The sequence below is a fragment of the Bidens hawaiensis genome, unplaced genomic scaffold (assembly GCF_021521415.1).
Source record: "Bidens hawaiensis isolate Kalapana, Puna unplaced genomic scaffold, B.hawaiensis_p1.1 tig00003356_1, whole genome shotgun sequence".
NCBI classification, from domain to species: Eukaryota; Viridiplantae; Streptophyta; class Magnoliopsida; order Asterales; family Asteraceae; genus Bidens; species Bidens hawaiensis.
Window position 1 is genome coordinate 1,359,887 of NW_027491185.1, and position 17,011 is coordinate 1,376,897.

The window sequence follows — 17,011 nt, forward strand, 5'->3', positions numbered from 1 at the left end:
TTGCCCGCCTACCTGCTATATTGATGTAATATCTATGTTTCATCAGTAGAAATAAAATCTTTATAAAAAAAAAAATTTCAAACCAACCCGTTTAGATAATTTAATGTAAAATAAAAGGCACAAATATTTTTATATTGTAATTTTATCATAACATGCATCACTTAGGTAGCGTTTGGTATGTACGAATGACATTGAGGATTGAAATGATTTATTACGTGAGAATAAAGAAAGTGGTGTTTGGTTACTCAATTGAATGGAATCATCCATTACACATGAAATCTCATTCCATCAAAACCATTCATTCCCACCCCTTCTTTTTTTTCATTACATTCTTTCATTACCCTACTTTCTCAATACCACCACTACCATCGCCACCACCACCACCACCAACTGACTGTCACTGTCACTGTCACCGTCGCTACCACCTTCGCCACCACCACCACCTTACCACCAGCGCTACCAACGCCACCTGACCATAACCGCCACCACCACTGTCGCTGCCTGATCACCACCACCGTCGCCGCAACCCTACCATAGCCATCACTATCAAAATATAAGTGTCACATCCCAACACGTAGTTCAAGGGTTACTAACAAAAAAATGTCAATAAAACCTCAAATGTTGTTTACAAAGAAAATTTTTTAACTTTATAAATTGTAAATTTAAAACTTCTGTTATTAATTTAATTAAATTTTGTATTTTTATTTTCAACATACTATAAATTTTAAATTTAAATATTGACTTAGCCCGTATAATGCACGGTCATAAAGCCTAGTTATAAATGAAACTAAATGTTAACTTTGCTACTAAAATAAAGCGGGATGGATACAGTGGGCATATATGCAGGCTGCACGGGAGCCCGTACCAGGCCCAGAGAAGTTTGGATATCAATTGCCAGAATTTCAATGATTATCAAGATGTCAAGATTATTAATAGCTTAGTTACTAGTTAACTAGCAATACTTTTGTCAAAATGTATACCAGAAGCACTTATGTTATTATTATTTTCAATCTCTTGATCTTGATTATAATACAAATCAAGAACCCTCATACAATAAATCAATCAATCACCAATACAACAATCTGATTACAACTCTTAACAATATATCATACTAACGATTCACCTATACAATGAATCTAACCATAGATCGTTATACTCAGAGAACAAAACTAGACGGAAGCGATAGAAACCAAAAAGACGATTATTAAATTTTTTTTTTGTGTGACTCTCTGCATACACATCCCTTTTATATAGTGATATAAACCTACTAAAGCCCAATACACATGAGGCCCAATAAGAGGTAAAATATCACAAGTGTCTTCAGACCTGCCCAATAGCATCACCATTAAATCCATAAGCTCCTTAAGTCAGCATAAGCCCAAACTCCTTAGAAAGCTCAACAATAGATCCAGTTCCGGTCCAATACTCACAAAATAAAATGAACATATATTAGAATCACAACAACAAACAAATATATCATATTAAATTGAAACTACAAAGAAATTACCGGATCAAATATTCTTTGGTGACTTTCAACACCCCCTCTCAATTCAATAGCCAAATATGTCAAACATTTGCAACAATTTACAAAATTCAACATGTTGACTTATTAACAACCCCTTTGTGAACACATCATCTACTTATTTTTTAGACTGCATGTTCAGTGGTTTTATCCACCTTTTGAAATCCTTTCTCTTAGAAAGAACAGATCCAACTCAAAATGTTTTGTTCTGTTATGAAAAATAGGATTTTCTGCTATGGATATTGCAGCAGTATTATCACAAAACAAGTTATAGGAAGACCTGCTTTAACTTGTAGTTCCCTTATCAAATTTACAATCCACATAACTTTACAAGTATCAACACACATGGCTCTATACGCTACTTCTGTAGAAGATCTAGACACGGTGTCTTGCTTCTAACTTTTTCAGGAAACCAAAGAATTTCCCAAAAACACACAATATCCAGTAACAGACCTTTTAGTCTTCAAACATTTAGCCCAATCTGAATCAGCATATGCTTTTAAATCAAGCATTTGACCTTTGCTAAATAAAATACCTTTTTTAGGTGATCCTTTTAGATACTGAAGAAGTCTTATAGTAAATTTCAAATGTGAATTTGAAGGTTTATGCATGTACTAACTCAAATAATGAACTACATAGGCAATATCAAGTATGGTGTGTGAAAAGTTAATCAGTTTACCAACCATTTTTTGATATCCAACTACATTTTGTAGCAAAATATCATCCCAATGTAGTTCAATAGGATTAGCCACTGGTTTGAATCTAATCATGCCATACTCAGTAAGTAAATCCAAATAATACTTCCTTTGAGACAAACACACACCGGCATCACATTTAACAACTTCTATGCCCAAAAAATATTTTAATTCACCAAGATCTTTAATCATAAACTTTGTCTTAAGAAATTCTTTAACTTTAACTATTTCAGACTATGAATTTCCAGTTAAAACTATATCATCAACATAGACATGCAAAACTAAAAACATAGATTTAGCATTCTTAACAAACATAGAGTAATCACACATACTTTGAACAAAACCAAGTTCAATTAACACATTTATAAGTTTTTCATTTCACATCCTAGGGGCTTGTTTAAGCCCATAGAGTGATTATTCAATTTACACACTCTAGTTCAGGAAGATCCATATATACATCTTCATTAAAATCACCATATTATTAATATCTAACTGATACAACGACCAATTATTTTGAACAACCAAAGACAAAACACATCTAACAGTTACTAACTTTACAACAGGTGAAAATGTCTCCAAAAAGTCAACCCTTTTCTTTTGACTATAACCTTGAGCCACTAATCTTGCTTTATACCTTTTAATTTCACATGTAGCTTTATATTTTTATTCTATAAATCCACTTACACCCTATGGTTTTCTTATTATAAGGTAAATTAACAAGCTCCTAAGTATTATTCCTATGAAGAGCTTCAGTTACATTATTCATGGCAGTGATCCAATTGGAATCACTAGATGCTTCAAAAGAGTTTTTTGGCTCACTACTTTTAGTCAATACAACAACAAAGCACATATTAGGACCAGACAAGCTGGAATAAATAACAACTTTCTCAAGTCCATATCTAACCTTTCCTTTTACCACATAATCTTCAAAAGTTGTAGGAAAAGTAGTATTTCTAGTAGACCTCCTAGGTACAATTGGAATGACTTGTTCAATATTACCTCCCTCAAAACTATCATCTATCTCACTACTTCTACCTACAACCTGAGCCCTTCCAAGTTCAGTGTTTGAACTATTAGGTCCCTGACAATCAACAATACCATAAATACTTTCAGGGTTAGTAGAAGTTATGCTGGTTTGCTGGTTATCAGACATACTAATAGTATAATCAAGTCTTGAACAAGATTGAATCAAGTCTTGAACAAGTAAACAACAATCAATACACAATCAGACTAAAAGTTTAAAGGAGTTCCTTCTTGAAATAACAAAGCCCTAGCAACATTCAACAAGTGTCTATGCTTCCTTTCAACAATTCCATGTTGTTGAGGAGTATAAATGATGGTTGGTTAATTTGTATATAGTTAAGTTCGTTTATTTACCGGTTTTAACTGTTTATTGTGGGAACTGTGATACTTCATACGTGTTTATTGTATTTCAGGTCATAGACGTTAAAGAGCTTAATTTGGACTTGTTGATGCATGAAATGAAGACCCGGGACGTCCAGCACGCGAAAAGAAGAAGATAATATTTTATTGCTGATGAGAAGACCCATCGTGATATGCGATGGGCAAGCCTGAAGACCCAACGCGTATCGCGATGGGAATAAATAATATTTTGTTGACCATGGTCCATCCGCTACGTGATGGACCCATAAGACCCCATCGCGTATCGCGATGGGTGACGAAGTCGCGAAAGTTAGGGTTTTTATATTTTGTATCTTTGGACGACCCTATCATTCAACAACCAGTTCCAGGCAGCTTCTAGAGCTAAGAAAGGCCGAATCCATCACTCCGAATCATACCGAGATCATATCTATGTTCATTATCATCATAATTGAAGATTCCATGATGTCGATGCTCGGCTAAATCCTTCGAGTCATACCCGGGATGTAGAGTTTGTATCATTTTCAATTTTCTCATGTGTTAAGAACGAATACTTTGTAACTATTATTTGATATATCTTTGAGTATTGATGTTTAGTATTGTTGTGCATTCAGCCAGTTTAGGTTTACATTGATCAGAATGATTATTTTGTCGATTGCTATAATAATTGCTCATATGACTGTTTTGACTAGTTGAATTCAATGAAGCATTGTTTGATAACCAGTGTGGTGTGTTAGTGATTGTTAATAATTGCACACTGGTAGAGATTGTTTGATAACCAGTGTCGTGTGTTAGTGATTGTTGGTGCCTAAGGTTTAGCTCGTTAGACAGTCTGTGTTAATCAGTGATAGTTAATTTGTTAGGTTGCTCGAGATTACTATTTGTGTGCATTATTGAACCCCGGGTGTGATTTGCTTTTATTAATTGTTTGAATTTGTTAAAGTGTTTAATCAATATTAAAACTCAATCCTATTTGCTTGTGTGTAGAGTTTGTATCATTTTCAATTTTCTCATGTGTTAAGAACGAATACTTTGTAACTATTATTTGATTTATCTTTGAGTATTGATGTTTAGTATTGTTGTGCATTCAGCCAGTTTAGGTTTACATTGATCAGAATGATTATTTTGTCGATTGCTATAATAATTGCTCATATGACTGTTTTGACTAGTTGAATTCAATGAAGCATTGTTTGATAACCAGTGTGGTGTGTTAGTGATTGTTAATAATTGCACACTGGTAGAGATTGTTTGATAACCAGTGTCGTGTGTTAGTGATTGTTGGTGCCTAAGGTTTAGCTCGTTAGACAGTCTGTGTTAATCAGTGATAGTTAATTTGTTAGGTTGCTCGAGATTACTATTTGTGTGCATTATTGAACCCCGGGTGTGATTTGCTTTTATTAATTGTTTGAATTTGTTAAAGTGTTTAATCAATATTAAAACTCAATCCTATTTGCTTGTGTGATTAGCACTACCAGTCATACTTCATAATCTTAGAAATAGTTTACACGATTACATTGACCACTTATTCCTCGTGTTCGACACCCTAGCTTGCTTAGGTGATCAAGAACTTGATTTAATTTATTTTGACTAGATAGCGATAATCTAGCATCAAAATGGTGTACTTTGCGTAATTTGTCATTGGGATATTAGGCGTACTTTGCGGGTGGCTAGTATCGGGTTTGGGTATGTTGGTTATAGTTAAGTTTTGGAGGATTTGAATATTTTCTTGGTTGCCGGGTTATTTGGGTGGTTTGGGTGATTAGTTCGTTAAATTAGATTGTCGGCTATGCTAAACATAGGTGGTGACGGGTCGGGTTGTTAAGTTCAAATTTTAAAAATCATTATTGTATTATTATTTTAATGATAGTGAAGTTTCGGAATTAAATGATCTATTTGAACTTAATATAAGAATATTTTATTAACATTTTAGATCATAAACCCGACTTGTCACCTAATTATTTGTTTTGCCGACCTATGAATTGTTTGGTTGCACATTGTTTGAGACATTCAGTAATTTGTTTTTGTAAATAAATCGAGTCCATTGTTGATTTAGTTAATCGAGTCGTGGGGATGCGTTGTTCGCTTGTGTTTGAATAGAATATTGATTGTACCGCCCATACTCAATCTCATTCGGGCTGGACAATCTGATTTTATAAATATTGTACAGGGTGTCCCGAATTTTTCGTTTTTACTTATTTTTATTTTATTATTTTATTATTATTTTAATATTATATTATTATGTGGGACGACCGCGACCAAAATGCTATACGGTCGTCGCCACAGTTTATTATTGACATATCTAACTTAAATGTTTCAATTTTAGAGATATGTCTGACATTCCTGGACCATCAGGCGCCGCTGGGCGCTAGAGGTCCTGACCAGAGGGCGCGGGCCGCCGTGGTCCTATCGTTGCTCCCCGGGGTGCACCTGATCTCCATCGTTTTGTCGAGCAGCCCCAGAGACCACTTCTCGAGATACACTACAATGGCTCGGAGTTGCCGATTACTCTGGATATTGAGCGAGAGGAGATAGTAGGAGATGGTCGACGCACACTGAGGTACATAAAATTATAAATATTTTTAGCATAAAATAATCTCTAAAAACTGCAACTTCTATAATATAAACTCGCTCAGATGGCTACTTATCACACTAAAATGCAATTTCAGGTAAACCCAAGCCTTAAACGAAGTAACACGTGAAAAGACGAAGAAAAAATGAAAGAAAACCCAAGAAAAACCTCAACCACGCCCCCGTGTTCCTAGAACCACGCCCCCCAACACAAGAAAAGACAAATACTGGACACAAAAGCACAGGGTCGTACCCAATAAATCATGGGGCCGTGGTCACCTTCATATAAGATAAAAAGAAATGAACATATTTCATTAAAAAGCATGGGGTCGTGCCTCAGGAAGCACGCCCCCGTGGTGAGTCATCATGTACAATCTGATAGCATGCAACTGGACACCTGGACACGGGGCCATGCTACATGAAGCGTGGGGGTCGTGCATCTCACTCCAGACAGCCTATAAATAGTTGATCATGTTGCACTCATTTGGTGTGCTTGAAGAAGATCTCTAAACGGGTTTTTTTCTTATAAAAACATCCATATTACACTCATATTGAAGATCTTGTGAGGAGTTTGAAGGCTTGGAGGTTCCCACCATCATCCATCATCATCAACATCAACATGATCCATCATCATTAAGAAGGGAGATTCATCCACATTTGGTTAGATTGTTCTAGTTTAATCATGTGTTTGTTATCATCATCTCTTTTTATGTTCATAACAATGCTCATTATGAGATAAACTCCATTTATCATCTATAATCTATGAAGAAGCTTTGTTTTACTTGATGATTATGTGAAACATGTGGTTTAGTTTGGTATAGTACATGGTTATTTTGCAATTATTCATTGATGAAGAAATGTTTTATCACTTTAACTCAATACATCAAAGTTTATGATTAATAATCATTCATGTTAACTCGTGTTCTTGGAAACTAGAAATGGTAAAGAGAATACTTTGATAACTTATTCAAGATAAAACATGGATCCTTATGTTGTACTTAGAAATGAAGAGATATAAGCTATGATCTATTTCTCTAGTTTTGATAATTCTAAAATAACGTTGTTAACACGATTGCTTAGGTTATCATGCTAGTTAAAGATATCATATGTTAATGGAGTGTGTAATTATAATCTAATTAAATCAACCAAGGGGAGGTTGTGTGAGTTAACTACAACCACTCGAAGTTGTTAGGATTGGTATTTGAGAAATCGAAGTCAATCCTAATCGTTCTACTATACCAAACTGCTTGTCTACTTAAATTGACATTCTCGTGGTAGCATGACATTAGGAAATGATGGACTTTAAAATGCGCATGCTACTTTCTTTTATGTCATAAAATATGTTCACTTAGAAATGCGGGACTATTCTATCATATATTATTAGGACTAGTTTAGCACATGCTTATTTAATAATCATCAAGGAATAATGGAGTGGATTCTTGATCTTAGACGGTAAACCGTCATATAATTGAATTACTCACTTAGAATTTCTCTTCTTGTCACCTATATATTATATATAAGTATTTCGTTTTTATAAAAAGTTTAAAATACATCTAAAAAATGATTAAACCCTCCGATTAAAGTAAGACGAAGATTCATTATTATAAACATTTGTGTCCACGGATCGATACTTGGTTCTTACCAATACTATCCTACATATACGATAGATACACTTGCCTATTTTGTGTGTGTTTAGTTTTAGTAGAAATCACTTTTATAAATTTAAAACACGATCTTGTGCAACGCTAAAACCCCAATCAGTTATTATATTACTAGCACCGCACGCACCACATCACACATATCATATAGGGCTAAGGTTCGGTATTCTTACTGACGAGTACACTAGGTTGACCAGGATTAGAGGTATGCAGCTAGTTAGGCATGAGAACTTTGATTGGGCAATGTTGGGTACTCTGGGGGTTGAGGCTAGATTGTGGGGCTTGATATCTGATCGGTGGGCCCAGGCGCCCGCATGTGACTCGATTCCATATGTCGAGCACACACGTGAGTTCTATTCGACTTTTCGACACACGGCCAACGACTTTTCCGAGCCACATGCCGTGTCGTTCTCACTTGGACGACACATGTATGAGATGTCGGTCCCCGATTTCGTTGTGTCCACGTGTTTTTATACTCGGGAAGAGGTTCAGACTCCCGACTTTTTGCAGAGTTTTATGGGTTATACGTTGCGGGCCTAGCGGGACAGAGAGTTTTGGTTGACTGAAGCTCAGTTAGCTCAGTTTTGGGAGAAGATCGTGGACGGGGCCCACTCGAGTTCAGTGGTGGCGTCATACATTAGGGACCTCGTCCATCGCTACTTACACATGATCGTTGCTTATACTATCGTTGTGTCACACCCCGACTTAGGGTCTAGGCGTGTGACCAACAGTTGGTACCTATTTTGTAAATAAATCAGAGTTGCGGGTTTGTTTTTAGCGGAAGTCTTGAATAAAATATTATTATGTTAAAACTCAAGCTTAAATACCCGTTTGATATTTCAAATACATTTCTTTAGAAAACATAACTCTTTATAATATTTTAAAATAAAATATCTGAGCCACCAGATAGCATTTAATGACTATAACTCCAATCTTCTATTCCTTCTTGCTTGTCTGTTCTAACATTTCTTGTTTCCCTGTAAAATGGGTTAGAAAATACGTAGCACACAGATAGTGAATGACGCTGACTCTTAAAAATCTTTTCAATACCTTTGTGAAACCAACAATAATACCTTTGTGACTACTCATTAGGCACCCAACTAAATTTGGATCAAATTACCCTAAGTACCTTGCACAGTTAATTATATACACAATATCATTTCTCTGAACAGTCCTGTAGAGCTTCAGAGGCATGTTGATGATATGCATGGCCTCGGGGAAATTCCTAGTCACCATGTATGAATGGATCCAGACACATGTATACTCTTAATCAGAGTGTCCGTTTCTTATTATCGTAACACAAAGTTTTAAGGATTCGTAAATCCTATGCAAACATTCTGACTCAAAGAGTTTGTAAAAGGTTTGGGGTGTATTCACCTTTTCTGTTTAAAATCAGTTTATGATATTGATTCCTGTTTTCTTTTTTCTACTTCTAGTTTTTTTACCTCGGACCTATAGTACGAGAATAACATTTTGTATAAATAACTAGATCATCGATCTAGCTTCAGACCTTTAGTCCGTTTTGTATAACTTTAACCTTGATAAAAACATTTGTTTATATAAAGCATTTGGACCTTTAGTCCTCTTGTTTATTTACCAATTATATGCTACGTTTCTTCTTCAGGAAGAAACATCTATACTGAGTTTCTTCTTTAAGAAGAAACATTAATTTCTTAACTATAATCCCTTGTATAAATATTATATTTCTTAGTCATAAATGTAACACCCTTGGCAAACACAACATCGTCCCACTCTTAGGCTATCCCACATCGGCCGTGGACAAGAGAGATCCTTGGTTCATAAGTAATGTTCTGCCTCTTAACATCACCAACGCGTTTTGGGCTTAATTGGCTGTGGAGCACATGAAAACTTCACGGTTAAGCGCGCTTAGGTGGAAGTAGTACTAGGATGGGTGACCACCTGGGAAATCTCTACCTGGGCAACCAAAAACAAAGCCGTGAGTCCCCGGATGGGCAACCCATCGGGGGCAAAGATGACAATATTGGTGGTACGAGAGGCTGGGGTGTTCAGTTGGTATCAGAGCCACTCTTGTGCTGTTCGAGATGATGGGACATGCCTCATTGAGGATGATGAGTCCAAAGGGGGGTTGTTTGTAACACCCTTGGCAAACACAACATCGTCCTACTCTTAGACTATCCCACATCGGCCATGGACAAGAGAGATCCTTGGTTCATAAGTAATGTCCTGCCTCTTAACATCACCAACGTATTTTGGGCTTAATTGGCTGTGGAGCACATGAAAACTTCACGGTTAAGCGCGCTTAGCTGGAAGTAGTACTAGGATGGGTGACCACCTGGGAAGTCTCTACCTGGGCAACCAAAAACAAAGCCGTGACTTTTACCAAGAGACTTTTTAGAGGTTATAACTTTTACCACCATGTATGAAGTCAATATCTAGAAGTTATAACTTTTACCAAGAGACTTTTTAGAAACTTTAATATTTTATTAAACCAACTCAAGAGTTCAAATTATTTTTAGCAATATTTTATACAATGACTATCTTTTATTTATAACCAAAACGTATTAAAACTTTTGTTTCCTCGAAATCATGTATTTTCAAAAAATATTTAACGTACACGATGGGACGAGTTATGTGGACCATCCGAAGACCTAAGTAATTATGGAGGCCTACATAATTATCAAAGTTCTCGCATGAAAATCATATTTCATACAATTGTGTGTCATAATATAGAATCGAAAGTAGTTGAGATAACGGTACAAATGTAGAGATGATAAGTACATGGTGGATACGCCACTGGTACATCCTATATATAAGTGTCCTTATCGGATTTCATTTGGAGCGTTGTTTTGACTATTCAAAATTCTGTGTTACGATATATTTTAAAAGTTATATATGTATAATTTTCTCTTTCTTAGAATTTAAGGGATGTTGTTATAGTATTCTTTAATTTCGGGACGAAATTCCCTAAAGTAGGGGAGACTGTAACAACTCGGGTTTTCACATAACTTATTAATTACCAATATCTGACCCGTTTTCGTTTTCAGAAAATTTTAATCAATAAATTATCGCATTTATCAAGCTAATACTATTTTATTATCATTTTTACTATATTTAATTAATCTTTAAATAACTTTCTATTATATACAAAATTTACCCTAAACTTAAGTTTTTAACTCATTTTGTACCCATATTTAAAGTTCAGGGACTAAATAACAAATATGATATTATAACCCAGTTTCGTAACCCATTTATCAAACCCGAACCCGTTTTCAAACCAAACCCGTGGCCCGAATAACGTTTCTTGTACCTTAATCTTTGTTATAACTTGGAATTTATCTCACAAGATTGTTGCTACGCGTATTTAGACCTACACCGACAGTCTAATTTGGTATATAGGATCGTTATTGATATGAATTACTTAAAATAAACAAACCGTCCTATATCATTTTCTTAAATTGATATGTAAACATCATAATAATACAATTAGATGTGTCTACACATTCCTGGTAATCTAAACACATATACTTAATTATGTCACAAAGATCGTCTGATGGGTGTTCTTGAGCCGTTTAGAGCCGACGGGTTATCTGCGTCGTTCATGATCTAATCTGACTTGTTTAAGGTAATTATTTATTGTAATAGCACTGTCGGACTTATTAGCACTTAGGAGCTCTTTCCCTGTGTGATTCGTATGTAATAAATAATCTTTAACCCTAATGTAATTACAACAATCAATTCACAGATTGTTCAATTGGGTTTTCTAAGGTTTATTTATCAATTTGGGGTTTCTATTCGTTGCTGTATGTATTAAATCGTTTTCATTTAAAATCATCTGACATGCTAGAGCAACTGGTTGTTGTGCGTTTGATTAGTCACTGAGCCGGCCAGGGCGCAGGTTCGAGCCCTGGCCAGCCCAGTCTTTGTTTCTTTTTTTTAGGTTTTTTGTTTAAATATCAATTAAGTAATTATAATTAATATTAAACATCAAATAAACTTTATTTTATCAAACCGACACCTTAAGATTTATGTTTCTTGTCAAATTTCATTAAAAGCTTTCGTTTACGTGTATATATATGCATGTATTATAAGTACATTTTAGTAATAACAAACCATCGTTATTTAATTAAAATCAACACCATTACCGGTGCTTTGTAGTCGTTGAACACCTCTATAAATTTGTTTATATAAAAATATTATATATATATATAAATTGTAACTATCTGAAACGTATTAATTATATTTATATGTGTAAAACAAAATTTGATTTTCGTTAAATATTTTAAGATACATATTGTATGATAAATATATATTTTAACGTTGGTATTAAAGTATTTGATATATTACGAGTTATAATTATTGATATAATTGCAATATTTATTTAAACATTTATGTATTAAACATGTATATAAGTATATCATATCTCGCGTCTTATTTATAAATTGTATATTACTAGTATTTATAAATATTTAATTTAATAATCTTGCAAATTCATGATAACTAATAATATTGATTTAATAATAACAATAGAAACCCATCGATCAATTAATAAACATCATAATTCACATCATAACCCAAATAACATCGAAATCTCAAATCTATTATACGCGCTATCTCATTTGTTAATAACTCATAATATCAAATGATGTTATATTTTTTTATAATTAATTCATATTATTATTATTTAACTAGGAATCCTTGTCTGTGTATCCCGAAGGATTTACTTTTCTCCTCATCCTCATTTGTTTTCCATTCATCCGATCAGGTGAGTAATCACTCCCCTTTTTACTTATTTTTAACATTTTTGGGGAAATATACGTATCGTATCATATTTATCTATTATCTAGTATTCAAAATCGAAAAAATGTTTAATCCTTGTGTGTATATCAGTTTATGCCTAACTTGCTATTTGCTTACTTGCTTTATTTTAACCGCATTCGGAGAGGTCCAACATATTCTCAGTCTAGTATGATCATACGACCGTCGTAGTGGCCGGCGTCCGACGCATTGACAATGGCTTCAGCGACACCTCATATTTTAGTAACCAGTGCCCATTCGCATGGCAACGGTTTAGCCCTTTCTTTATGTTTGACTGTTTGTGCATGTGCTATGACGGAAAGCCATAGCACATAACTATCAAACAATCACAAAGAAAGCAAAGCATAAAAAAATAAACCATAAAGAAAGGACTCAACCAATCCATATAAATGGACATTGGTTATCAAGCAAGGACTAAACAGTGCCATAAAATGGACATCGGTTGCCAAAATAAGCAAGTAGCATTCAAACAAAGCAAGTAAGCAAATAGCAAGTTAGGCAAACTGATAAACACACAAGGATAAACAATTGCGGTTGAGTACTATATAATATAAAAATATATACGAACGCATATGTTCCCAAAACGGTTAAAATAAGTAAAAGAGGGAAGTGAAATACTCACCTTAGTGATTAAGCAAGCGGAATTAGTAAGATAATAATAACAATGAAAGCGGTGATCTTGCGTGACGATATGGCCTAATAAAGAAAGTAAATTCGAAAATAAATATACGAAATTGACGGGTATAAAAGGACTCAAAAGGTGATGACTGGGTAAGGGTGTGAATATATTTATTATTATTCTTAATTTGAGAACCATCATAACTCTTATTTGTTTACATCGGATATTATTTTTTTGTTCAGTATTAAATCACTATTATTTATGTACTATAATTATTGTAATATAATTAATAAAAATATATTTATGATATAATACTTAGGTAGATATGTAAATAATTTAATCAAGACATATTTATAATTAAAATCCTTATATAAGTACAAATATTACTAATTAGAAAAATATTTACTTTAAATATTTATTTCAATTACAAGCCCTTGATTTGATAAAACTAGGGGTGGCAACCTTGACCCAAACCATTTCAAATTGGTCAATTTGGGTTGTTTTAAAATTCAATTGGGTTGATTTGGGTCATAGATTTTAATTAAATGGGTCAAAATGGGTCACTTGAAATTCCACATTCTTATTTTTGGGTCAAAATGGGTTGACAAATTTAACTACATGGGTCGATGTGGGTTAGTGTCTTAAGGAAAAGTGACATGTTTGGGTTGAAAAGGGTTTTAGATTGAAACGATATCGGTTTAGGTTTCGGCTCGGATCAGATTTCGTGCCGACACGAGTTTTAGCACTGGACGGGTTGGGTTTCGGTTTCTATCGAGTTTTCGCACTAGACGGGTCGACTAAGGTTTTTGATTCGTTTTCGTCGACATTTCGGTTTTGGTTAATTTGTCGGGTTTTTTTTTTGATGAACGAGGATAACGGAGAAAATATTTTAGTTTTTTGACTTTTTTCGTTATTCGTTTATATTTTGAGTTATGATTTTTTATTTGTTTTTTTTGAATTTTTTTGAGTGGTTTTGATCTTAATAGAAACATCAAAAATATTCAAAAAAATTAATAAAAAAATCATAACTCAAAAAATAAAACAAAAACAAAAAATGTAAAAAAACTAAAACGTTCCGTCCGTTGTCCTCGTTAAAAAAAAATCGATAAATTAACCGAAACTGAAAAGTCGACAACAGCGGAACAAAAACATGCTGAAACAAGCTGTTAAGTGATGAAAGGAACTGAAAAATCGCTAAAACAAGCTGTTAAGTGCTGAAATGAACTGAAAAATCGCTTAAACGAGCTATTAGATGCTAAAACGAACTGAAAAATCGCTTAAACGAGCTGTTACGTGCTGAAACGAACTGAAAAATCGCTTAAACGAGCTGTTACGTGCTGAAACGAACTGAAAATCGCTTAAACAAGCTGTTACGTGCTGAAACGAACTGAAAAATCGCTTAAATGAGCTGTTACGCGATGAAACAAACTAAAAAATTGCTTAAACGAGCTGTTACATGACGAAACGAATTGAAAAATCGCTTAAACGAGTTGTTACGCGATGAAACGAACTGAAAAATTGCTTAAACGAGCTGTTACGCACTGAAACAAACTGAAAAATAGCTTAAACGACTTGTTACGCGCTGAAACGAACTGAAAAATCGCTTAAATGAGCTGTTACGCGATGAAACAAACTGAAAAATCGCTTAAACGAGCTGTTACGCGCTGAAACGAACTGAAATATCGCTTAAACGAGCTGTTACGTGCTGAAACGAAATAAAAAATCGCTTAAACGAGCTATTACGTGCTGAAACGAAATGAAAAATCACATAAACGAGTTTTGACCCAAACCCGTTTTGACCCGTTCCAACCTTGACCCGTTCTAACCCGAACCTGTTGACCCTAACCTGTTCTGTCCCGAACCAAAACAACCCTTTTTTAAGTGACTCGTTTCGACCCTAACCCGTTTTAACCCTAACCCGTTCTGACCCATGACCCGTTTCGACCCAACCCAACCCATTTGCCACCTCTAGATAAAACAAATAAGATCGAGATATTTATGGTTTTCACAACCGAAATACATGTTCAAAAATTGAAAAGAAACTAAATTTTTGAGTATCGGTTTTACAAAAAAATAGAGTTTTGTTATTAGTTATAGTATTAAATAGATTTAAAACAAAAATCAAAAATAAAAACCAAATAAACAAGCTGGGGAGGATCGAACCCGCGACCCCAGCCGGTTCTCATGACCAGGAAACAATAACACCAGCCACCTGTTATAAAACAATTAAATAGACGAGCCCATATTCAACCCCAACCCTAGATAATTCAATTGAACAAACGAGTTAATGATCCATCAAGTAAAGTTAGGGTTACGCAACAGTAGTGAACGACGAACGCTAATATATATACAATTACCTTTAATGCAGTTTAACCAAGGGTTAATTGACATGAATAGTGGTCGGCCCTAAAAAGATCAAGAACGTTGTTGAACAACAATGATAACGAAATTAGAGATGGGGCTTTAGTTGACGCTAGTATAGGGATGTTGCGCACTGATTTAATTGGATTATAACCGTCGTATACATATATAATGATATATACATTCGATGTCGGCTGTACAAATTAAGAAAACGAATCACAAAGATCGAGTTAACACAATTAAATCGTCGGTTAGGCTAATAAAGGAAGGATTAACAAGGATTTTGATTCGATTTCTATATTGGTTACGAGAATTAAGGTCCAAGTTAGAGGATTGGGTATACGGGTTTGCTTAAACGGTCATGGGCTTGGGTTGGATATGGGTTACTGGATTTTGATGGTTAGGATATGAATGTTTCACTTTAGACCTTGGAGTTTGGAGAAGGAAGCATGTATGGTTAAAAGTTAAGGTTCAGAAGAGTTTTGCCAAAGTAGGAAAGTTATAACATATTTTATATAAAATATAAACAATAATAATATTAATAAATCTTCCCGATAAACAAAATAACTCCTGCATCCAAACGGGTCGGGTATTTATATAAATTAATATGAAAAAGTTCGAGTTGTTACAATAAAGAAATACTATTTTAACTATAACCTTTGCTTAAGAAAAGTTATATCATTCTTAATCGTAATCAAGGTTCGGGCTATACCCCCGATTATGGTCTAAGTCATTTATAATAATATTATAATAACTTAAGCAGAACCCCTACCTCGCACGGGTATTCGGAGTTAAATATTCCTAAGTTTATACGGGCATCACTTCTACTCTATATGCACGTTTATCGAGGCGTCCTTGATCCACCTTTCTTGGCATGCAAATCGAGGTGATATTCAGGTGTCAACGGGTCATGCACGTACTACGAGACGGAATTTCGGGCTACTTTTGGGTGGCACGCACTTCGAGGAAAAACCGGGTATTTGGCACAGATTACAAGGTGATGATTGTCGGGTCGGTGGCACTCAAAACGGTGCTTGTCACGTAAAACGAGGTAGAGAGATTGTAATTCTAGAGAGAGAGTGGAAAGGTGTATGGGGAATGAGCCGAGAGCCTCCCCTTTTATAGCCAATTTCTGGTCCCATCGCGATACGCGATGAGCCTTTTCTTTACCTGCGTCGCTTATCGCGACACCCTCTTTTTTCAGATCACGCCACGTGGCCTTACACATCTGCCACGTGTCACCTGGGCGTGACACGTGTCCCTGAGTCATCACGGATCATCGCGATATGCGATGGCCGTGTTCTTGGACTCATCGCGTATCGCGATGGGTCCCTGAATACCATTTTTTCATTTTTAGTCCCTTAACTTTAGTAGCTTGTCAGGTTTAGGTCTTATCCAAAAATACTAAGGC